This window comes from Corapipo altera, unplaced genomic scaffold (genome assembly GCF_003945725.1).
Source record: "Corapipo altera isolate COAL_440 unplaced genomic scaffold, ASM394572v1 75, whole genome shotgun sequence".
Lineage (NCBI taxonomy): Eukaryota > Metazoa > Chordata > Aves > Passeriformes > Pipridae > Corapipo > Corapipo altera.
The window spans coordinates 15,525,857-15,550,701 of NW_020884887.1; the positions used below are offsets into that span (position 1 = coordinate 15,525,857).

Here is a 24,845-nt window from a genome sequence, read left to right on the forward strand (position 1 = left end):
GGTAATAAATACCCTGTTCCACATTAGATCCTGTTCTACAGGTAATACCCTGTTCCACTCTGGTTCCTGTGTTCCCCTCTGATTAGCACTGATATTCCCAGGTACCAAACCAGGAAGGTCTCATCACCACATTTCACAAGTTTTTAAGTCAATGAAATTGTCTGTAACTTTTGGACCCTTCCCTTCTCTGGAGCAGCAGCTCCAGGCACTGCTCCGGGCTGCGCCTGTCTCATGAAGGAGATGTGGCTGAGACAAGATAATGCCAACCCTTAAAGGAACTTTTCCCCTCAAGCAGATTTTAACACACTGTTGACTTTTATTCTGTTTTCCCCCAGCTCTAGTATGGTAACTGTGTCAATATGCAAATATGTATTACATAAGGTTGCCTCTTGGGCTGGAAAAGCAGGATATCTGCATGTAAATGTTCATTAAAAAGAAGCCAGTACAGTATTTTAACATACATAAAAGGGAATCAGCCTCAAATACAAAAGTTAAAGCCCTACAAGTTTATGCTGAGAGCCCCATGTGGACTGTACCTCTCTCATGCCTTTGAAATAAATACCCTTCTTCAAAAAAAAACTGAAGAGAAAAACGCATGAATAATACACTAATGTATAACACACAGTGCAGATACACAATGCAGCAATAGAAAAGGTTATAATTAGTATTCATAATCACTGCATTTTCCTGACACGACTGCACAGAATCATTCTTGAAGGAGTTATGACTCAAACTCTCTTCCAAACTACAAAAAAATGTATAATCAAGCAATTTGACTATTTTCACCTAAGCCTACAACATTCCATACCTGTGCCTGTGAGTTCCCTATCTAACCTGCCCCTTGCCTTGCACAGTGACATTCTGAGCCTACCCTCACAACCCGAGGCTTATTTGCACCACACATGTCATTATCTGCATTTAAATTCCTACTTCTTGCCTTGTCCCTCCTCTGGGAAGTGTTGCCCTGTGTGTCTGTGGGCTTCATGAATCACAGAGCTGTTCTTTGCAGGGAACACACGGATTCTGTGCAGAAGCAAGGAGCTGAACGTACAGCTCTACATAACTTGAATATCAGGTATCTAAAGAAAGATCTCACATGAATAACAATGAATATCAGGAAAAAGGAAAACTGGGAAATCACCAAACCTTCCCATTTGTTGCACATGATAATGGCAACATTCCCAGGATTTCTATCAGAACTGCATGTTCAGCAATGAGACGTGCTTTGAACAAGAGTTTTCCCTGAATTTACTGAGAATAATCTTTCCAGGGAGCAGACATATCAGAAGTTGCACTTACATCATCTGTGTTCTGCAGTTACCATATGTCAATATTTCAGAATCATTTTCACTCAGAAACCACAGGAAGCATTTTGTTCTGACCAAAGGTACCAGCACAGGGCCTGATGCTCAGATGGTGTTGATTGTCTACAGACTCTCCACTGAAAGCACAGATTTAAGGCATGTGCAAATTAATTATAGTGTCCTATGAAGTGCTAACTTGTGAATGGTCTTAAACACAGGCAACACCAATTTCTGGTAGCATACTTCCAAAATATAGTCTCATGAGAACAGAGAACAATGTTCCAGCTCAGTTCTGGTAACAGTCTGCCTTTAGTACTCTCTTTTTAAATCAGTTCCCAGCATGGAAGAAGTTGGGTGTTGGTTTTTTTTGAAGAAGGAAACACTTTACAATTCTACCTGTACATTCCTTAGAGATAATTCTCCTAACATAGTTTTAACCAAAGAACTAAACTTCATTTAGAAGACTAAATGAAGAATGAGTTTTGTCTGATAAGGATTTCATGGATTGTAGTGACCAGCATTAATAAATTTTAAATCACTTCACAAATCATAAGACCCTGTATTAGGGGATAAGGAGTATGTCACCTATCAACTAAGTGCAGTCCATTTAATAGCACAAAACAGCCTCACCCACCAGTTTATGGCATACAGTGAGGAATGCAAAATCCAATTAAAATTGCAGGGGGAATTTAGTCGGGTAGAATTTAATTAGCAAAGATACAATTTTGCCAGGAGACTGTGGCTAACACCTGTTCTGAAGTGTAAAGTGACAAGGAATATGTAGTAACAAACATTTGGGTCATAATTTACGTTCTGTTTGCCAGACAGTTCCTCTGTCCCTGGATCCCTGTTTCCACTGCTTGCTCAGCTCCCAGTGCTGCCACAGAAATCTCTGACTCATCCTCAAATCCTAATCCAATCCAAGCAATACTGTTGGAACACTGAAATATGTGGATTTTCATCTTTCTGCACACAGTTTAAACTGCACTTCTGAACACCTTTTACCTGCTGGTGAAGAGCTGCAGCGCTCCTGTAAGAGCTGGGAGTGGCACAGGGACACAGAGGTTGTGCCCCAGCACATGGCAATGGCCGGGGGGGGCTGGGAGCCCTCCTGGGGTCATTGCCCTTTGTCAGAGGTCACACAGGCAGGGAAGGAAAGGGGCTTTCTCACTGGGATACAGCTGGAATGTCCCATTGGAGGGGATGGGCAAGAGCACCTCCCCAGCCCCAAAGGCAGAACCAAGAAGACTCAGTTCTATTGTACTTTTAAAGTTGACTCAATCTGAGCTTTTCTTAAATCCCACTATTTATCTTTTGCATGCCCAAAGTAACAATGAAACATCAATTTGCAGGTATTAGAACACCTCCTGAAATACAGATTGCTAACTTTTTCAGTGCTCCCAACAGCAGAAGTCTTAAAAATGAGCTAAAACAAGTTATGAACTGATTCATCACCGTTTTCTGTTATGTTCCTCTGGTATTTTTCACTTGCTTAGGAGAAAGTTGGTAATTGCTTTGATATCCATGCAAAACATCCACGGAAACACATCCTTCATTCACAACTCTACAAGTGATAACTTTCAAAGCCTAATAAAAGCATTTTCTACATCTAGCAAGTTGTTACATTCACTAACGTTGTGAATTAAAATCCAAATTCAATTCTGGTATCTGTAATGACTGCAGTTAATGTTTTCTCTCTAAATTCCCCGGCAGCTTCATTAGCATTAACAGCAAGTCACTGGGCTACCTCCCTGATGAGAGATGAGGCCACTGATTAAGCCATTCATTACATCCATCAGCATTATACTTATGAGTTAAAATCCTCCCCTATTAGTGATGAAAGGAAAGGAATACATACCAGAAACCCAGCACTAATGAACCCACCGTCAGTAAATCCACACGTAGCTGCAGTGCAGGACAAATAAAGCATCAAGATTAAAGCTCTGAGCTTTGACAATTACATAAATAATGAGAGAGAAAATAATTTTTAAAACCTCACTTAGAAATTCTGGCAATGCCTTTCTAAGTGGAAAAGCAAAGAGTGTTCCAAAACTGTCCATTTTTGCCTTGAGGCTGCCCTTTGACTAAGAGAAACATGGAACACCATTACTGTAATTCTAATGTAACAATTTTAGTTTATATTGAAAATATAACTTTTCATCACAAAATGTAGGTGTATGCTCTGTATTTCTTTCAATTACTTTTATTGACAGGAAAATAAAACCTTGTGATTTGAGAAACTGTGAATTAAGTCTATATATTACTGGTTCTCCAAATCAAGTGCCACAACGTAAGGGTGGATGGAATACAAACAATCACTGGTAATTTTGAATGAAAATAAGAATGTTTTAGAAGTCCATCTCACCAAACCATCAAAGCAACAGAAATTACTATATTTTCTGCAGTGGTTTTATTAAATATATACAGCTCTAACAAATTCAGTTTATTTTGTAAACACATTTGGTTTTGTAAAGTAGCTTTTATACCGGCAAGAAAGTCTCCAGGGTGTGATGTGTGATTGCTGTTTGTTTGTGCACTGTGGATTTTCTTCCAACCCACTTCTCACCTCGAGCATTTGGTTACCCTCACTCGGCTCTCAGGCAGCCAGAGCCACTAATTATCCACTCTGGAGTGGCTGTGGGCTGTTGATTAAAGCAGTGCCTCAGTTCCTGTCTGTGCACCTACCATCAATTACAACCTGCACCTCTAAAACCAGGTATTCTAATTCTGCACACAACAGTTCTGCTTTAAAATATCTGCAATATAGGGAATCAACAGGTTTAAGAGACCAACTCACCACTTTAGATACCTTAGAGTGAGTTTCAGTTCTAAAAGCTCAGTTGCTGAGGAACTCCTGAAAAGCAGGTGCTGTCTGAGATGGGATCTGCAAAGCTCTGGGGGGTGTGTAAAGCAAAATCCTCAGGCCAACGATCCCATGCTGAAACCTTGGCCCTTCTCAGCTGTCACATGTGGGGCATCTTCCCCCTAAACCCCCAGCCCTGAAGGCAGAGGAGGGAAGTGCTGCCAGGCTGTGATGGGCACAGGGACTGGCACTGGCACTCCTGAGCCAGAGCAGCTCCTCTCTGCACTGACTCTCCATTTGTCTCCTGCAGCTGCCCTCTTCTGCAAGGTGCAGTTCTGAGACCAAATCTGTCTGACAAAAGACACATCAAACAAAGAACTGCAGAATAGGCTTGAACCTCCACCGTCCATTCCTGCCTCGTGTCCCCCAGGAGAAGGTATCAGGGATGTTCTGCTGTCACTGCTGCTCTCCTCTGCTCTGTGCTCCCCCTCTGCAGCCACCTGGGCACAAGGGTACACACTCACACAGGCAGAACCACAGACAGGCTTTGGAAGGGAAAAGTAACTTCAAGGGGAAAGGAATACACTTACCCTTAACTTTCCTTTCATCTAAGTAAGTTCAATGAATATGAAATGAAAATTCCTGGAAAATTCTCTCTCATCTAGTTCATCTTTCTTATTAAAATAAGTTGTGTATTCCTTACATGCTCTCTGTCTTTGTTGAAGATGGTTGGTGTTGATACACCTGACAGTGAACTTTTAATGCTTTTAACTGTACATAGCAACAATAGCAAACAATCAAACACTCTGTCAGCAGTTGACTTTGGCTGCTCAATAGTTTAAACAGCAAATTAGTGTTTCTGTGGGAACACAAAACATTTGGAGTCACTTACATGCAGAGATCACTCTTGACTTGATTTAGATACAAGGCTCTACTTTACAACTGAGCCTTTGAAGACAGGCATTCCACCTCTTCCATTGATTTTCTGTTCATTAACTTGAATAACTAAATCTAAGATTTCTGCATTAGCACACATATCATTCACCTAATACTTTAAACAGGCAACTGATGTTTCAGAAGAAACAAAATGCTACCTCATGTTAGTTTATACACAGATATGTAGACATGTTTATGCTATATATCTTTAACATTGACCAGTTTAAAGGATTTCAACTTATATATACAGTTTTTCCCATTGAGTATTTACAAATTCCTCTCATTTACTTAAGAATATAGTGAACTATAAGAACATACAGAAGAATTTGCAATCACTGAGAAATCAAGTCCCCCAACCTCACACCTCTTCCCCCCATCTACTGATGTGCTTGAAAAAAATCACAAATTCAGTTTAAAGAAAAGAGTACTAATTCCAACTGTTTCTTTTCTGTCTAGGAATAACCACCACCAAGCTGGATCAGCTGTTACTGGTGACTGGAGAAGTCCCACCTTACTGGCATTTAGACAGCTCTGAGCAATATGCAATGCTGAGAAGCCACTTTAACACGTTATTTTTTCACATAATATTGTTCCTTCTTCCTCCTAATAATGAATTGTCTTAATAAGAAAAGGTTTATCACTGAAATGGGGCAGAGCAGCTGTAAGAAAATCAAAAACTGTGCAATGAATATGCCTGAACATGTGACTTTGCCTTTATTCATCATACACTTCTCCAATCCACCAGATGTAATCAATAAGAGGCTGGACTGACCCATGATGTAACTGTGCTGATCAGGACTCTGCCACTTGAGGCTTTACCTTGGAGACTTCTCATCTGTGGCTCTCCCACAGTGAATGCACTTATATCAAATTTAGCCTCTTTCTGAAGTGTCAGTGATGCCAAGCAAATATGCTCTACACAGTCCCCACGGATTTTAGGTTTTACTCTGTATAAAGTCTGTAACAGCACAATCTCCTCATTTCCATCTGTACCCCTGGCTGGAACAGAAAGCCTCCCCCAGGATCACAGCTCTCTGTACCCTCAGTCCTGCACTGTTCTGACCTCTCACCTGTGCTCTCTGGATTTACATTACAGGAGAAGGAAAAACCCAGCACCCTCAAACCCATCCTACAAACCAGCTGAGAACCCTGGCTGGTTGCAAAGACAAGAAAATAACTGCAGCATCCAAAGCAGCGTGACCTTGCTGCTCAAGCTTTGCTGAAAAACTCTGACCTGAGGGTTTCTCACTGAAATATTCCAGATCTTCACGTCTCCTTGAGCTCTGCTGCTATAAATAACATGTGCACAGGGCTTATTCTCATCTCTGGTGGGGTTTTTTTGTGGCTCTTTTAAAGTTCTTCAAAGGAGAGTCTCTTTCCTGCAACAAACATTTATTCTCATACTTGATACTCTACAACCTCATAAGAAAAGACAAAAAATTCCATGTCCTTGTTGAAGATTGGCAGTGACACAAAAGCAAGAACTTTTTTCCCCGCTGCACTCACATTCTTATGTGCTAATGCCCTCAATATTCAAAGTTTTAGTCAATGCCAACTTCCTATACATTAAAAAATAAAATGCACCAATTGAAGGTTTCAGATAAAAGACAACTGTCTGGAGTGTTTCTGAAAATTATACACTTAACTAGTTAAATTCCAGTTATTTCTCTGTTTTGTAAGAGAAAAGTATAAAGTCAAAGAAATAGAGAAAGGGGACCAAATCAGGAATTCATGCATATGTTACATAAATGCAATCAGGTGAAGTGCATGTAATCCCCTGGATTTCAAGATACCTGCTCTATTTTTCAAATCTTGTTGATACTGAAAATCTCTTGATTACCTGAAATAATTTACTTCCCTTGGAAAAAAAAAATAGATAAATAATACTGGATTCCTTTTTTTAACTAATGTTATATGTGAATACTGTAAGGATAAAAAAGTAATTTTAAAGTGAATGGAGCCAAACTGTACTATAATCTGTTAATTGTGTGCAAGCAGGCCAGACGGCACAGAGCTGGTAATCTTCAGGGAGAGACAAATCAGATTAGTGTACTCTCATATACTGCCTAATGCTATCGGTTTCTGCTTGGAATCTGTAAGAAAGGCAAAAACAATAATTGAGGAATGAATGGGTAACAGTCTCCAGCCTTATCCTGGTACAGTCTGCACTGATGGGGCCAAGCTGTGCACTCCCTTCTCTGGGGGAGTCACGAGATGCCTCAATCCTAAAACACGGGGAAGAGAAACAGCTTTGCAAAACCAGCTTTAAATAAAGAGGTAATTAGATGTAAAGGGCATAATGCTGATAGCAATTATTGCTGGTAACCTGCAAACACAGTCGACCCAAGCAGTGACTCCACAGTAGCACCTCCTCTGCCAGGACCTACCCTGCATTTCACGTTCCTACTGTGAGCAGCTTCCCCTAATACTCTGTACTACCCACAACAAACTGTTCTAGGTACAACAGCTTCAGCTCATTCCCTGGGTTTGTTAGCCAGAGAAACATTAATATAGTATAAAAAGAAACTACAGCCCAGCTAATGTCACTGCAGGTCACAGGTGACCGAATCAGCAGTAAATGTAGGATCAGAAACCTGTTTCCCAGTCCGGTTTCCCACCCCAGCTGCTCACCCTTCCTGAGACACAGCTCTTAGAAATGAGCTTTCTTTAGGAGATACAAGGTTTTGTCATCCTACTAACAACCATTAGTGATCTGAATCATAAAAAGAAATGCATCTTCTCCTACCCCCTAGAGCAGAACCCATTAAATGGACACTTTCCCCAGGCAGTCTCCAGGGCTGGTGCCAGTGTGTGCCACTATGAGGTGGGTTACACACCTGGGATATCTGACTTTTCCTGCTCCTTTTCCTCCTAACAACTGCACTCACATATCAATCAGCATTTAGTCACCACTTTTCTCTGCAAAACACAAATGGAGCCAAAGCAATACCACCCCAGGAGTGTGGATGGTGTCACCTGCTTGGCTTTCAGTCCCTGAACCACAGAGGAATGAGCTGCACAGGCTCTGCTCACACCAAGAAACAGTGCTGGGTGATGGGCTGTGCTCAGACAGCCTGGGAATGAAAAATAAACCCGAGAAAAATCAAGGGGAAAGTGCACCCAATGTCAGACACTAAGCCTGGCTCCCGATGCTGTGGTATTAGCTCCTCTAACCCAGATGACTGATCATTCCAAAGATTACTTTGGAATTAAGACATTTTCTCAGAGAGAATCTAGAGATATAAATACTTATAACATATAAGAGGGTTTTTTTCCTGTGATAAAAGAAGATGAATGAAGATGCACAGTCCTTCAAATCATGATTATGCCTAACCTGAAACCATTCTCATTTTGAATGAACTACCATGATTAAAGCCTCTTAGGATTCAAATATATTCATATAAAGACAGGTATTCATGGGCAGCATTAAGACCCATGATCAATTGTCCAGATTATAGATTTACTGCTGGGATATAAAATGCACATTCTATAGACACAGAATAGGAGGATTTGAGGAAATTTCCCATTTCACCAGCAGAATAAGCAAGACAGAATATACGTTAAATGTTGATACTGCAAAAGGACAAAATTAACATGTTGTGAATTCTGGGGATATTATCAGTGCAATCTGGGCTAGAGAGAGATTTAGCATCCCTAACTTCACAATCCTAACCTTGTGACTCAGATTAGACACCTGAACTCCACCTGCAGAAACTGGAAAAATTATCAGCCTCCAGAAGAGGATCCATCTCCTCATATGAGAGGTGTGAGGACCTGATTTCAGGGGATATACAACTTTCCCCAGCAACACAGGCAGAGCCAAGGGTTTCTTTAGCTAGATGCCTGACTCAGATCACTATCCTTAGGTGAGCTAAGCACTAACTCATCAGACAAATGTTACTCTGAGGCTGTTTTGTTATTTCTCTCAGCATCTAGAGAACCTCAGCAGAATCACAAAACACAATGACATTCTCCTGAACCAAAGGATATAGTTGCTTTTAATACTGGTCTCCCACTACAAGGGGAAAAAAATGACAAAAAACATTATGCAGACACAGTAAAGCCACAGCCATGAATCAATATCTTCAATTTGCCATTTTTATATGTACTAGAAGCTGTGGACACAAACAGTCTCAAGAAATGTAAAGTTTCACAGCTACACAGGGTGTGCTGCTGGCACATACCTGAACAACATTAAAAGGACCAACATCCTCAAACATCTGGAATCTGTCTGTTTAGGCAGGGGCAGGAGTACCAGACTCAAGGGTGGCTGATGGTCTGGGAAGAGCTGAGCTCTTGCAACCCCTCACCCTCAGTGCTGGCACTGAGGACACCCCTCCTGGGCACGGGGCTCTGCTGTGGGGAGCACGGGGTGGGGAGAGCCTGTCCTGCCTCCCAGAGAGCCCTGGGGATGGACTCTGCCCTCCCCAGCACGGGGTGTGTGGGACACCCCTGCTGTGTCTGCAGGGGGACACCAGGGCAGGGCAGGAGGTGTCTGGACCCTGCCCTCCCAGCACGGGGTGTGTGGGACACCAGGGGACACCAGGGCAGGGTAGGAGGTGCCTCCCAGCAGCACAAACCCTGCCCTGTGTGGCAGCAGCTGCACCAAAGCTGCTCTGTCCCAGCAGCAGCACAGCTTTAGCTCTGGAGAAAACATGGCAGAGAGATTTCTGCTCTGTCCCAGTGTGGGAATAATGAGTGTAATTAGTGCCATTGACATAAAGTACAGGAGAAAGTATTTTAACTGCATCACATGTGGAATTTTAACAAAATCAGATACCCTTTAAGAGTCATCAGTGACACACTGCAGCCTGGCACATTACAAATCGTGGCCATCAAAAAATATTTTAATTAAAAACCCCTCCATAACACAGAAAAATATTTACACTTAGGGCCAATATGAATTCTGGAAACTTGCTGTGACCCCGAATTTTTTTCCACATAACAGCATTTCTATAAAACCAACAGCACAGAAATTGAAGCCCTGGTTTATAAACTGCAGCACACTGCAATTATTCAGGATTTTTCTTCAGCATTATAGAGGGAGCTTTTTCAATTCCAGTTCCACTGGAAAGTAGTTTCACTTGATTATTCCATATGAAATTATTTCTATCAGAGCCTTCTCCAAATGGAAGTTTTTTCTTGCACTTGGGCAAGTCAGTGCCACATTTATGTTGTATTTCTGTCAGTCCCTTGCCTGGGTACACGTGCTGATGGCCAGAGCACAGCAGCAACAGCAGAACAGAGATTTCCAGAGCCCAGGCTGCCAGTCCTCAACACTAACACACTGCTGCACAAGAACTTCAAACCAGAGGCACCATTTCTCTTTTCATAAATGTACTGAGAAAAAAAAAGGAAGGCTTTGGTTCCAACACTAAGAATTTTGTGAGTAAAACTTGTTCTTTTCATTGTTCTATAAACATGGTAACTTTCATTATCTTAATAAATTAACAAGAAAAGGCATCTCTGTTGCAATCACGTTACATAAACATCTCACCAATAGAGATATATCATTAGATTATATTTTAAGCTCCCATATGTCACTAGAATTCATGTTGAAACCACCTTACAATGCAATCTTTATGACAGATTTCTGTGGATTAACCAGTTTCCAGTTTTCTCTGACATTTTGTTAAAACTTTAATACTCTAAGCACTGTTGGTTGACATCCTTTCTGCCACTACTTTGCCAAGCACGAGCATATGCTCCAACACAGCAAAGGCTGCTCTTTGATTTCTGTGTTTTAGCAAGAAAAATATTTTGCATTGATACTGCATATTGTTTTAAAAGTACTAAGCTGAATAATACTTTATTTTATACATGTGGGCCTTTGCTTCCATGTGTTCTGTTACTTTTATCTCAATCTGTTCTGATAGAACATGTTAATGAAGCTCCCTGACTGTTCAAATCTGCCACCACTGCCCTTCCCTGTCCCAGCAGAACCTGCTATGATCAATCCCAGCCAGGAGAGCTCCTCCTAACTCAGGAGCAGGACAGAGGACAGCACCCAGGAAATGATGGGGTCTGAAGACAGAAAATGGGCAGCCTCCTTACCCTCTCTGGGCACAGATCCCACATTTCTCAAGTGCTCTGGCAGGGGAGAGCCCTGCCATGCCCAGATTGGAACAAACTCTGTTGTTCTGCTGTCTTGCTGAAGGTTCTTGAAAACTCTTAGGTTCAAAAAGATGACTCCCAGATTTGAAACTACAGATCATGAGAAACCACAGGGTATGAGGAACCTAAAACTGGATTTCAGTTTCATTCCCACATGTTCATCTGAACAATCCTGGAAAGCCTTGCTGTGATCTGTGGGCTCTGAATGCAGCAGTGTGACAGCCCCTGCCCTGCTGAGTCAGCTCTGGACAGAAAAGGGGAACCACATCCCCACCATTCTTCATCCTCGTTTCCTTTGGGATATCAGGACCAGCCTGAACTAACACCCTCTTGCTTGAGGCACAGCCCTTGGAAGGACACACCCTTGGAAGGACACCCTGACTACCAAGTATTGCCACTGTGACTAAACCAGAACCTCTGGTTGTTTTACAAACAGCAGTGCAGTCACAGCCCCTGATGTCAGCATCACCACTGCTGCCAGGGAATCAGTGTCACATCCTAATCCATGATACCTCCCCAAGGCTGGGGTTTTATTTTGTTTGGATTCCCACACTCCCACCCTGAGTTGCCATTTACCTCATTATTTCTCAGTTCTGAGATGCCATTTTAGGTGTAAAATTTGGAATTTCATTTTTTCAGATCACCTCTCCAATGAGATGAAACTGCTAAAATCTGACTCTATCCTTTCAAGATAAGCAAACATTTTGAAAGTTTCAGAATTTTCAGATCATGAAATGAAAACACTGAAGATGACTTGATAAAAAATTGTTTCCTTCCCATACACTCAGTAAACATGTTCATGTTATTTTCCAAATGTGGTTTTCTCTAATCTGCGTTTCCTCACCTTCTTTATAAGAATGTCATTCAGTACAACATAAGGAACCTTATTAATGTCAAAATGTAGGACATCTACTGCCTCCAGCAACTAGCTCTGCTGTTCAGAAATGGTCCAGGCTCCACCACACGGGATCCACTCAGGAACAGGAGTTCAGGTTCCAAATGGAAAAACAGTCCCACAAAGAGGAGATATTTGCCTTGGCAGAGGGGAGATGCACACAGTTGACCAGCTTTGCAGACTAAAGGTTTAAAAATACTTATTGGGCAAATAATTCTGTTGCTCATTTAAAACCACAACCATTCCAACTCCTGCTGTGAGTGCCCAGAGGTGGTTTTTCTCTGCAGACTGTGCCCCTGGCAGTGGCTCTGAGCTGGCAGCAGCCCCCAGGGCTCCTCCCTTGGCAGCAGAGGGTGTGAGGTCCCACCGTGCTGTTTATCACCAAACTGAGAGGCTGCAAGTTCACCAGAGTGTGGATTTTGGGAAGCTTTGAAAAAATCCAGACATTTTGAGAATAGATGGAATTTTACAGATATGTAGAAAACTTCTTTTCCTTGCTCAAGAGCCCTGTGATAATCCCACCCTCGCTTTATACATGAAAAAACAGCTCTCAAGTCAGTGTTCCCCCTCTTTTGTGCAATGAACATTCATAAGCAAAAAAGATTCTCACAAAATCTGAGGTCCTAAAGCTGGTACTTTAGAAATACTTTAATGGAAGAGATGGAAGAATTAAGACTGACCATTTAAAAAGAATGAGAATGAAAACTGAATTTAAAAAGCAAATTTGAGACCATGGGAAAAAACTAAGAGCTACAGTGGAGAGGAAACTCAGAAACTCCATAATCCACAGTAAGATCCTAAACAGCATCCCCTGTGTGTACAGAGCACAGCAATGGAGTATTCAGGGTATGACAAAAGCTGAGAGAGTGAAATTCCTACTTACAGCACTTCTGACAGTGCTGCTGACACCTCTCCTCTTGTTCACACAACCTGCCTCATTACCCTTTTTTACCCCCAAATATTTCAAGGTGGAAACAGAAAACTTGTATTTTCAATCCAGGTTGAAAAACCCCTCCACTTCTAAATATTTTATTTTATATATAAATTACCTTCTTATATTTCACTCTAAAAACCTGAAAGCTCACATAATCAACATCAACCATACATAATGTGAACCGTGGGTTACGTTTTAGGAAGATGGGAGCCTTTCCTCCTGTTCAGAAAAGGGAATACTGTCCAAGGCATCAACCCCAATACGCCACCTTTTCTCTCTAAAATACCCTCGAAGTTACAGAACTTTTTTTTCATTCTTTACTATCATCAATTTTCAGAGAAGTCATACAGAGCATACAGATAGGTAAAAAATGGATGTGGAATGAATAACCCTGTCCCCTACATGAAATATTCAACCATTAGCAAGATTTATGGAAGCACAATCATGCTTCCATAAACCAGCGTATCTGTTCTTACAAAACAGAAAGTTCTGGGATATCTATCTGATCATACTCATCCCCAAGGTCTTTTTGCACCAGCTTGAGCAACTTAAAATGCAACAAGATGTAACTCAGCTGCAGACACTCAGTAAATAACACCCAATAATTTCCTCATCAAAAACTGTTGCAAATAAAGAGAACTTCAATTATATTTAAACATGTTCAACTAAATTGTTACATTTATTCTGAAAACCAGACTGAAATACAATAAAACCAGTTTTAAAAATTAGTCATTATTTTTGCATTTCTTCCCTCAGTTGTAATGCTGTATTGTTGAACTGGGCTGTGTTGAGGGATTTAGAACTGTCAGTCAGGAGGGATTTCCTGCTCTGAACGTCAAGGCACTGGTGCCAAACTGGGGAGAGTGCTCAGACAGTGACAGGAGAAGGATCCCCGTGAGCAAACACAAAGCTCCACAGCCCTTGTCCAGATGGTCACTGGAGCAGACCAGTCACACACCTCTGCCATCCAAGAGCAGCCATCAGGAAGGGAGTGCCCAAGTGTCCCTGTGGGCAGGAAGGGTCATTGAGCCCCCTGCCACAGGGGTGACAGCAGCTCTGTGGGAACAGCCCTTACACTGATGGCACCTTCCCATTCCCATCCAAGGCTCTGGAATACAAATCCAGCCAGCTCTGGATCACCACACCTCAGCCATCCCAGGCACTGGGAGAGCAGCAACCCTGAGCCCCAAAGAGGGGACACCCCCTCTGAGCGTGTGTCCCGTGCAACAAGGACGTCTTCAGGTGAGAACATCCTTTAGACTGTGACAGCTCTCACTCAGTGTTTATTTGCTCAGATTTTCAAGGATGAGGACTCTGCACCTCTCTCAGCCACATCAACCAGGAAACCACACTGACTTCAGCTGTCCCCAACAGGCCAAGTCAGAACTGTGAAGTTCCACGTGCACTGTAGGAAACAACAGCAACTTCCCGACATCCATCCTGCTGCAGACAGCTGCAATGCAGGGACAGATCCTGAGACAGCCAAGGGGCTCAAAATAGTCCAGGTTAAAGCACACAGAGCTCCACATCAGCTCATCTGCCCTTCTTTGAGTTTGTAAGAACAGATGTACACTATCTGCTAATTATCTTCCTCTGTGCAACTGATTCTGATATTTTGCTCAGATATTTTTACAGCACACTTTGATATTTTTATCATGATTGGAAAAACAATTTAGATAAGGAACGATCTAACTAAAAGGCTTGCCTAGTCATCATTCTCATAATTATTTAGGGCTTACATTCATCCTTCCTTTGGAAGCAGTTTGTAATCTATTCTGAACAGCTCACTAGGGATGACAGTGCTCAAGCTGAGAGCTGAGCTTACTCCTTCGAAGGTCACACGCTCTCAGAATAGCCAATATTCACAAGCAAATTTGGAAATTTGGAGATATAACAACAGAATGACAGGCCTTGGATACAAGGTATTACCTCCTTAACAGACTGAGTTCATTTTTGGCTGGTCAAGTGGCCTCATGTGTTGGCTCATGAACATGTGGAACCAACAATGGCATATTTTCAGTCCCAGCTGGAGCACCCCTAGTGAGCTTTGTTCTACCTTCTGGCTAAAATACTTGCCACAATCATCCAAATCCCTGAAGGAAAAAAGGATTTAGAAACAAAACAAATTCAAAAACAAAAGCACACAGAACAAGCAGCTGCTCTAGGTTGTCTAAATCCCTGTGTTTAAGGAAAACATGCTGCATTCCAAACCACAGTATTTCTCCAGTAACAGCAAGTGATACCACAAAATGGCTTTGTTCCTGTAGAACCTGACACCTTCCTCATCTCCAGAGCCACGGTAACACCACAGGATCACTCACAAGAACACTTCCCTGTGCCAAGAACCAAAGGTACAGGAGTGGCCAGAGGAGCCTGGCTCAGGGCAGGTGCTGGCTGATGCTCCAGCAGGGAACCTGCACCAGCCCTGGCAGAAAAGCTCATCTTCCAACTGCACATTTCATACCCAGGAAAAAAAGGGCTGCACTCCTCATGAAGCAGAAAAACCAGAAAAGCTGCTTAGAAAACAGCATTGCTTTATGGAGTAGTATTCACAGGTACAGCAATACAAGAAAGCACTTGTTAAAAAATCAGCTAAGGAACATTTTACTGTATTTAACTGCCTACATTTCTGCATCATCTTCATTACTATTCTATCTGTAAACCAGTGTGTTTATCCAGTGAAGAATGACCAAAAGCAAGACCATGGTTGATTCTATCTGACCACCAACACCACACTGGGCAGGAGTTGTTCACAAGACCCAAGCTCAAGTTTTAATTGGCCTGGAGAGCTCCCTGTGAAAGCAAACCAATTTAAAAAGCAGGAAAACATGTGAAGGTGCCTGTTCACATATGGCCATTAACACTACGAAAATCATCCTTAAATGATAATTACATCACTGCTTTTACAATTTGATGTTCTGCAAAACTACAGCCATACCATTTGTAACAGGTATATCGACCTCATTTATCAAATATCTTTTATTAAATTCCTTAAAATCAAAAGCAAGTTGGCATCCAGCCACAGAACAAAGTCTCCCTGAGTACAGTTTCAAGGCCAAGTAAGAGCTAGTACATATGTAAATATGTGCAAATAGGAGCTCACTGTTCGCTTACAAAAAGACTTATCTTCAAAAAAACGTGACTGGAAGTCTGTTCATGCCTCACTCAGCAGCACAAATCGACAGAAACAGGCACAGTACAAATGCTACTTACATTTGCATCACTTTCAAGATCCCCATTCAAAAGAAAGGGCTTTTTTTTTTAAGTATGATATTTTTAAATATATGATTTTGTATGTGAAAATAGAAAAATTGAAACACTGACAGGCATTTTGATCTCCCAGTCATCTTCTCTCAGATTTCTAAAATTTCCCATGTTTTGCTGTGTTCAGAATTCCTTTACACTCATAATGAAACACACAGATACAACATTAACAGCACCATTTTATTTTTTTAAGAATGCTACCATATTTAGGAGACACCTTATAATTTTACAATGAAAGCAAGTTTCCCACAGCTATACAATAAATTCCACAGTAGTATCACCAGTACATGAGGAGTCATTGAAAGGGGAAAAAAAAAAGGAAAAAGGGGTGAAAAGAGGGAAATAGGGGGAAAAGGGAGAAAATAAGGAAGGGGAAAATAAGGATGGGAAAAGGGAAAAACCGAGAAGGCTCTGATGTACACAGCACCACACAGGGTAAAATGTATATTCTGGACATAGTGAGATAGAAGTTTTTCTGCCATCATGGAAAAATGTTAAACCCACTTCTTTAACACCATCTTCCCATAAATGAATAAAAATAGAGATAGTGAAAAGATAATTCTTCTTGGAGAGCAAGAGAACAGACTCTGATGTTGGTTTTACCAGAGAAAAATATCGTACATTTACCTCTAACACTGTTGATCCTTCAAGACTTGCAGAAAGTTGTTGTTGAAACCTGAAAGGAAAATAATCCTCTAGTTACTACACGTGTATAGTGCCACCACCACCTGCTACAGCAACAGAAGTGACTTACAGCATAAACACAGTGCACTTGCAGCACTTTGATGCTCCCCTGCACATTCCTGTTAACTGCATGTGGAGAATGAAAAGGTCCTTGCCATGGATCCCATGCCTGGCACAGTAATTCTGACACAACAGGAGCCACCAGTGTCACTGTTTACATCACTCGTTTTTGCTCTGCAAAGAAAAGAAGAGAGAGAGGGACCACAGTAAAAAGAAAAAGAAGAATCTCCCCAGAACAGTGATAGATTGTCTGTTAGGAACAGGTTACAAAGGTCCAGGCACAAAAAACCCCCAAAGGAATAAAAGAATTCACAAGCAAAACTGTTCCTTACCAGCACTTCAGGATGGCTCAGGCTGCCAGTGCCACATCCTGCTCCTGTGTAACATCAGTCCCTCCAGAAGCACGTGCTGAGGAGCCCCGAGTGCTGCAGGATCTGGGCACCAACAAACTCCTGTTCCCTTGGAGTGCTCCGAGGTCACAGCTCAGCTCCCTCAGGACATTCAGGTGCCTGATTTGCTTCTATGAAACTGGTTCCCACAGCAGCCCATAAGAGGTGTTTGCCTTGACTAAAGCTGTGTCTGCTGTTGAACAAATACTCACTTTTCATTCACTGTCAATTAACTGTTCAGGAAAACCAGCTGAAAGTGGGGATTTTACCAGGAAATTGTTGTGTGAGGTTATGCAGAACCCACCAAATACTCAAATAGTCATCTCTGACACATCAGTGAAGTGCCTGGATTCATTCAGTACTTGATTCCATCCCAGCAGTGGTTCCATCCCAGACCACCACTGTTCCAAGGTGTTATTTCAAGGCTGCCCAGTCCTCTGGAGCACAGCAGCAACACAGTGTCAGAGTGGAAAGGCTTGTTCCAGACACAGAGCTGAGCACTGACTGCCATCAGCTCCTTGTTTGCTGTGTTCTGTTCCCCTGTCTCCATGTGAGATTCTTGCCTGGGCTCAGGGAACAAATGGAACTCTGGCTGCAGGAACACATCAGTCCCAGGATGGCACAACCTGAACAGTGGCAAATGCAAGCAGTGGTTGCTCTGCAGCTGGAGAGCAGGAATATGACACAATACAAGTTCCAAAGCTGTTGCCTAAACAAATGTATTTCCAATATATTCCTGTAAACATGATATTCATATCTGTGTTCCATACACAAGAAAGACAACTGGTATGTTGTGCAGTCACAGAATAGAAGGAATTGCCTTTAAAATGTGTATAATAAGAAACATGTTACTGAGACAAACATCATAATGAAAATTCTGAAATCATCATCCAGGGGGAAAGAACCCTTATTTTGAGACTTTTAAAACCTTAATAAGTGACTGAGAATGACAAAGTATTCAGAGACACTTCAGTGGGTGTGGTGGGAACAGGACCCGGGTATGAACGAGGAGAGATGGAACAGAGCACACACATGAGATCACACCTGCAAGGAAAACCAGAGAGTTTAACTCCAACCCAAAACTGCCTCTGTCAAACAGCACTGCTTGCACAATGTACTGATTTATTCACAGCATTCTCAGGATATTGTCATTCGCTTCCATGACTCACAACTTACATTTTACAGCCCAGGCTGCACAACACTTAGACTGTTTCAGATTAGTACCAGCACATACTTCTTCTGGGGCAGAGGCAGCAGGTCAGGACAGTGGAAACCACCCACACAACGTGGCCCTTTCCACAAGTGCAATTCCACTTCTTCACCCTTAGGAGGGTCAGGCACTGGAGCCTCCAGATGTTTCACACCCTCCATCCCTGGAGGTTTTCTAGACCAGAGTGGCCAAAGCTCTGAGTGACTTGGTGTGACCCCAGAGCTGGCCACGTTCTGAGCTGATTAGAGACCTCCTGAGGTCCCTTCCATCCTGAATCATTCCTGAATATACCTTGAAATGTAAGCACATATTCATCTACTGAGTGACTTCTCTTTCCCCACATAAAAACACCAGACCTAAATTATTATATAAGAAAAAAAGGGGCAAAGCCAACCCCCAACTCTTTTATAAATACAACATAAACGACAAAGACTATAATCTTTATGATTTCTCTCAACCACTTAGACATCCCTTCCTTTGTTAATCCACAAAGCATATTTTGGAGGCTACTTAAGAGTAGTAACAGTATTATTGGTGTTTCATTTTTACTCAGAACAAATGTACATCATGAGAAAGTTTATCTAAGAGTGACAATTTTTCATACATAAAAGATCTCTTGGATTTCCATCCAAATAATTTTGGACAGTGTGTCAGATCCATACTGAATACTCTGAGTGGCATATGTATCAGAAATATTTCTAAAACTAGAACAGTTTTCTTGTGTAGACTGGCCCACCACTGCCATGTCCCAGTCAATTTGCAATGGCACTTTCTCACATCAATTTAGTGGTGTTAGACTGACACAAGAATTAGCCGGGGGATAATTCCCCAGCACTACCAGAAGTTTGATAATACTAAGGCTGAACTCTTTAAAAATTACTTACTATTGTCATAAGCAACACTAACTCTGAAATCAACATAAAGACATCACAAAATGGGACGGTATCCAATAACAGAAAGTAGCTTGTATTTTCTAAATACAGGTGGAATTTGATCAGTGTGAACTGCCAGTACCAAATATCACTGAGCAACTGAACCAAATTAACGTGTTTCACAAAGCTCTCATCATTAGAAATGCACAATATATTGAGCAAAGCAATGAAAAGATTATAATTTTTAACTTTGCCAGTGCTTCAACTAATTCAATTTCTACTGTGTTATTCCACCAAAGTAAAATGTTTTCCAGGCTTGTCTGCTTGAAAAGCCAACCCTTCTTTAACCCAAATCTAATGTCATAATCAAAGCAAAAGATTATTTTATTATTCCCTCTGGCTTCTACTTGCTGAAACAAAACCAATGAAACTGTTTTCCTGTTCAGTGACTGAAAATGCAGTATGTTGTATTTGAGCACCAGTAGGAAAAAGAAAACTTGCAGTTTGGGAAAAACAAAACTAGATCACTCAAACAAAAAACTCCACCTTGATGGAGAACAAAGATTCCTCTCTGGAACAGAGGCCCCTGAGGAGGGTTCAGCTCACGTTTCAGAGATGAAGCTCCAATTCTTGTTCTGGAAACTTGGACCAAATGGAGCAGTATCAGGGACAGCAACCCAAGCCCAGAGCACCCTGCAAGTCTGCAAACTGAGTTCCCTTCAGAGCAGAGCCCCTGAGCACTGTGACCCCTCCCCAGTCCCTGCTGGGAGGGATGTGCCAGAGGCTCTGCCCTGAGCCCAGTCTGGGCACTGCTGGTTTGTGAACAGGCCACAGCTGCTGGTCAAACTCAGCTGAATCCACAGTTTTACGACAACTCAAATGTTCATTTTCTTGTCCTTCCCCCCGAATGAATTCAGCATTAGCAGAACTGTTGGAGCTGCTGTTTTCAGTGGCCAAGTGCAAATCACAGACTGACAACAGACTCAAAACTGCCTTCCTGTTCCTACAGGTTTTGCACACTCAAAAAGTCATTTCTTAATGTATGTACTCTAATTTGATGAACAGTTATAGTTACCCAAGAAATCTACTTCTCCTTGCTGAAACATTCTGATGAGTAAAAGAGCATCTGAAGCCATATATAGGAGTGCTTAATTTTTAAATTCTAAAATCTAATGTTTCCAGACAGATGCTTGTCTTGGGCTTTAAAATTATGGGTAAATAGTTAATAAACTATTTTTTAAGATAAAAAGCTCAACATTTTGAAACTATTTCCCTGGGGAAGAGCCATAACATAAAGAGGGTTTGGCCATTAGCTACATCTTCATGGGTTTCTCAACTGAGTACCTTTTGCTTCTTTATACCCAAAAGACATCAGGAACAGACTATAATCTGATCAGTGAGTAAAATGTAAATCAACTATGTTTTGCATTCTCAAAAGGAAAACTAATTTATTTCCTTTAAAACAGTGAGACAGATGCTGGGGGGAAAAAGCATCTTAAAAAACCATTTCCTATCTTAGGAAATAAAATGACTGTAGGAACATATTTGAATTCTCTTCACAGGTGTGTGATCACTACAAGATAATGACAGTTTACATTGTCTTCTGAAGCAAAAGACCTGAGGTCAAGTGATTCCAGCACCTGATCAATATTCCTATTTCATAAGAGCTGGAGCATGTTGAAGAAATTATTTCATTTTGAGAAAGGCAATAGAGTGCTTAAGGAACACGATACCATGGAGGAGAAGGCATTGTGAGCTCTCAGTGCCACTTCCATCACTTACAGTGGCGTAAAAAAATATTTTTAAAAGAAGAACCAAACCATATGTGCACTGCAAGGAACATAACAAAAATAAACTACAGTCTCCCATCACACACTACACAGACCTAAGATATGTAACAATATCTCAGATGTCTCTTCCAACAGCACTTACAAATATTTCTTTTTCTTAAAGAAGTCACCAGTTACAAAGTATTCAAAAGGATACCAGACCTACAGAAAAACATTTGCCTAAAGTATGAGATGTTATAACACAGATCCTAAATAAAAAGTGAATTTACCTTCTAAAATTCATACCTTTTCAAAACAGTCTGTAAAGTGCCAACCCATCAGCCTTCAACACGTCCACATGATTTCTTGGATATAAGATTATCAGAGTTTCTGTTACAAATACATTCTTTTTCTTTTGGAAGACATCTTTCTGCGGCATCAGAAACACCTTCCTGGACATGTCATTTTTTCCTCAAACCTTAGCAAATGAATTTGGTTCTTTCTGAATATGGACTCTTTGAGCTGGGCCCTTTTTGTTTCCAATAATCTTTTGATAAAAGGCAGGGTCATCCATAATAAGAACAAATGTACTCTAGTTCAGACTGGCTATAAAAGGCAAAATGCATTAGAAGTTTTAAAACCATGTGTTTTGTTTCTGTATCTTTATGATTCCATATATTCTCCATATTCAACTGTGGAATGATAAAAAAGGAAAAAAAAAGGCAGTTCAGTCTATATTGCTTAAATGGTCCAGGGTTGGTAAGCAGAGCTAAGATATTCCTATATTGGATTCCCTTTTAAATTGAACTCCAGGTTGCTTCAAAGGCTGAGTGTGTTGCAGAGCTCCTGTGGAATTCTCTCCTCATTTGCAAACAGTGCATCACCTTGTTTGTGCTCTGAGAGCTCCCAGGATGTGCTGCTGCAGGGATGTACTGAGACAGAATGCAAATCAGCAAACACTTCCCTCTTGCCTGCCTGCAGGGTGATATATTCTGGATTTCTTGATTTCCAGCCTGAAAGCCTGACTAAAGCCCCCAGCTTTGGGGCTGTGTGTGTGTTCCCAAAACCTTCCCAACACTGGTTCACTTGTACACAACCCACCCTGGTCCTGTGCACTGATGGGCTGAATTCCCTTCCTCTCTTCAACTACCCAGCAGTCACCTACCACTGGGATTATTTTAGCTCTTTCTGAATCATCCTATCTGCACACTGAAGAGGAGTCAAGGATTTCCTGTTCACTGCCACTGTGCATTATGCCACTGAAATTATACCTCTTCTCAACATACTTGAGATGAAATTACTGGGGACAAATAAAGAACAAAGGATCTGTCCCAAGGAAGCCACACTAAAAGCTCATGTTGCCAAAATGGACAATGTGGCTACAGAGCCAGAATTCACCACTGTTTGCTAAACAATCTATGACCCTTCCCACCCTCAGTGCTGAATTGTCACAGAACCCCCATTAGGACATCCAAACACTGATGATGAAGAAGACAGAAAAGGGGCACTTGGATAACAGCAGCTCCTACTGACAGAGGAACATCCTTCCCATAAGGGCCATGATGCCAAACACACTCAGCTGAAGAGACACAGGATACAGCCCAGGTTTGATAAAAAGAAAGAAAAAAATAAAAAAAGGAACGGCTTTTAAGATTCTAACCATCAGTAGCCCAAAAGTCACGTGTTTCCCTTCCCAGTTCTGTGGAAGTGCCATGTTCCCATGGCATCTCCTTCGCTGAACACCCAGCCCTGGGATCAGCACAGTTTCTTGCCTGGCATCGAGCACATTTGCCAGGAAGCCTTGCCCAGTCAGCTCCTGGAGTTGTCCCATGCGTCCCTCAGTTCCAGCTCTGATCCATGGCCAGAACTGCCACCTGCAAAGCTCTCCAGGCTCCAGCCAAAGGCTGCTGTCATTTCCTTGCAGCACCTTAGGTGTACTTGTGAAGTCTCCCTGAGCACACAGAGATGACTCATGTTCCTCCTGCTGATGAGCTTCCAAATGATCTGATTGGAAGGTGTCTGATACTGGGCTGCACTGCTGCTGGGAGCAAAGATACTCCTCCAGCTCTGCTCTTCCTGCTTTTTCCAGACAATCCTATTAAACAGCAGGTTTTCCCTTGGATTGCTTCTTGAAAGATAACTGATCTGGCTTCAAACTGATCTGGTTACTCCAAATCAGATGAAAGGAAAATTTCAACCTACAAGTCCCACGTTCTAAGTCTGAATCAGAACAAGTGCTCTCATTGAAAAGCAGAGACAATTTCATTTTCAGTTTTGCATAAGGACTGACCCAGCAGATATTTCCTGGGAATATTTCCCAGGGTGGGTCCTGGAAGGGTGAGAGGCAGGGGATATCTAGTTTGTGAATCCCACACAGATTCAGTCATCTCAGCAGTGCAGGGAGATGGCAACACCTTGCTGACCATTTCAACAGTGCTGGAAAGAGAAAGAAAGGATGTCCTCTGACTCTCCATCCTCCTACCTTACACACTTAACTGGAAAAGAGAAAAACTCCAGGTCTTTGCTACACCAACAATTAAAGGACACTGTCACAACAAAAACATTCTCAATAAAAATCTCTGTAAACCTGAATACCATTATGCCAGCAGTTTCCTTGCACATTATAATCAGCCTAACAGACTGGTAGTGTAGTGACTGGCTGCAGGTATGAAATTCTGAATCAATTATCAATGGAAATTCTATAATGAACTACAAAACCCCCTCAAACAACTAAGATTTGATCTAATCTCAACAGAGCAAAGTCCATCATCCCATTTGCTGTTGTGAATGTCACCACACACAAGGGGTGAGCTTTACTGACAGTCTCACTTCCTTCACTTCACTGTGTAAAGTATTTCACACAACAGTGTCACAAGGGTTTTAACTTACCTGGAAATTACAGTGAATTGCAATGAATGGAACCTGGACACAAATGTAAAGCATGTTCTTAAATGCTCTCTGGCAGAGGAGAAAGAAGTTCAGCTGTACCAAGTTCTTACCCACTGCAGCACAAATTATTATTATTTTGTACTTCAGTGCACACAGAAAACCCACATAATAGTTCATAACACAGAAGTTACTTTAAAAATACACATACTTGCCTACTGTAACTTAGAGTGTGACATTAATCTTCAGAGTGCTGATAATGATCTTAGAGTGTCAAGAAACACACTTGCAATACTGTCTTTATAAAAGGGATCATGAATTGGGTTTGCTCTGATAGATTTCCCTAAAGGTTTTTTGGAGAAAAGAGAGGTTTTAATTCACAAATTTTATCTACACAGAAAGCTCAATAAAATGCCAGCCATTAAGTCAGTGTATATAAACAAACTGCCTTACATGTGTTCAAAGTTTAACTACAGCACAGTGGTTAGGGGAAAAAAAAACCACAACCCCCCTATTTCAAGGACAGTTGTAACCTCTTGCCTTCATTTATAAATGGAAACAAGCTGCCACACAGTTCAGCAGTAAAGGAGGATAAAGAACTGATAATAATCCTTGTGCTCCTCACATGAACTCCAACAAGGCACTTGAATGAGACTTTTAAAGCTGTAAATTGTCCATCAAAACACAGAATAACTTTGCTAATCCCAGTGCCACAAATTACTAAT

At 41.6% G+C, this 24,845-nt stretch overlaps 1 protein-coding gene and 1 long non-coding RNA gene across 7 annotated transcripts in view; both read right to left on the bottom strand.

Moving 5' to 3' along the window:
* Positions 1–24,845, bottom strand: part of GABRB2 (gamma-aminobutyric acid type A receptor beta2 subunit) — a 151,003-nt gene that overhangs the window by 32,142 nt on the left and 94,016 nt on the right. The window lies entirely within an intron of this gene.
* On the bottom strand, positions 16,029–17,589 carry LOC113947054. Its single transcript, XR_003527626.1, has 3 exons — positions 17,327–17,589; positions 17,005–17,168; positions 16,029–16,926 (listed from the first exon to the last, which is right to left on the bottom strand). It is a non-coding gene; the product is annotated as an uncharacterized LOC113947054 (long non-coding RNA).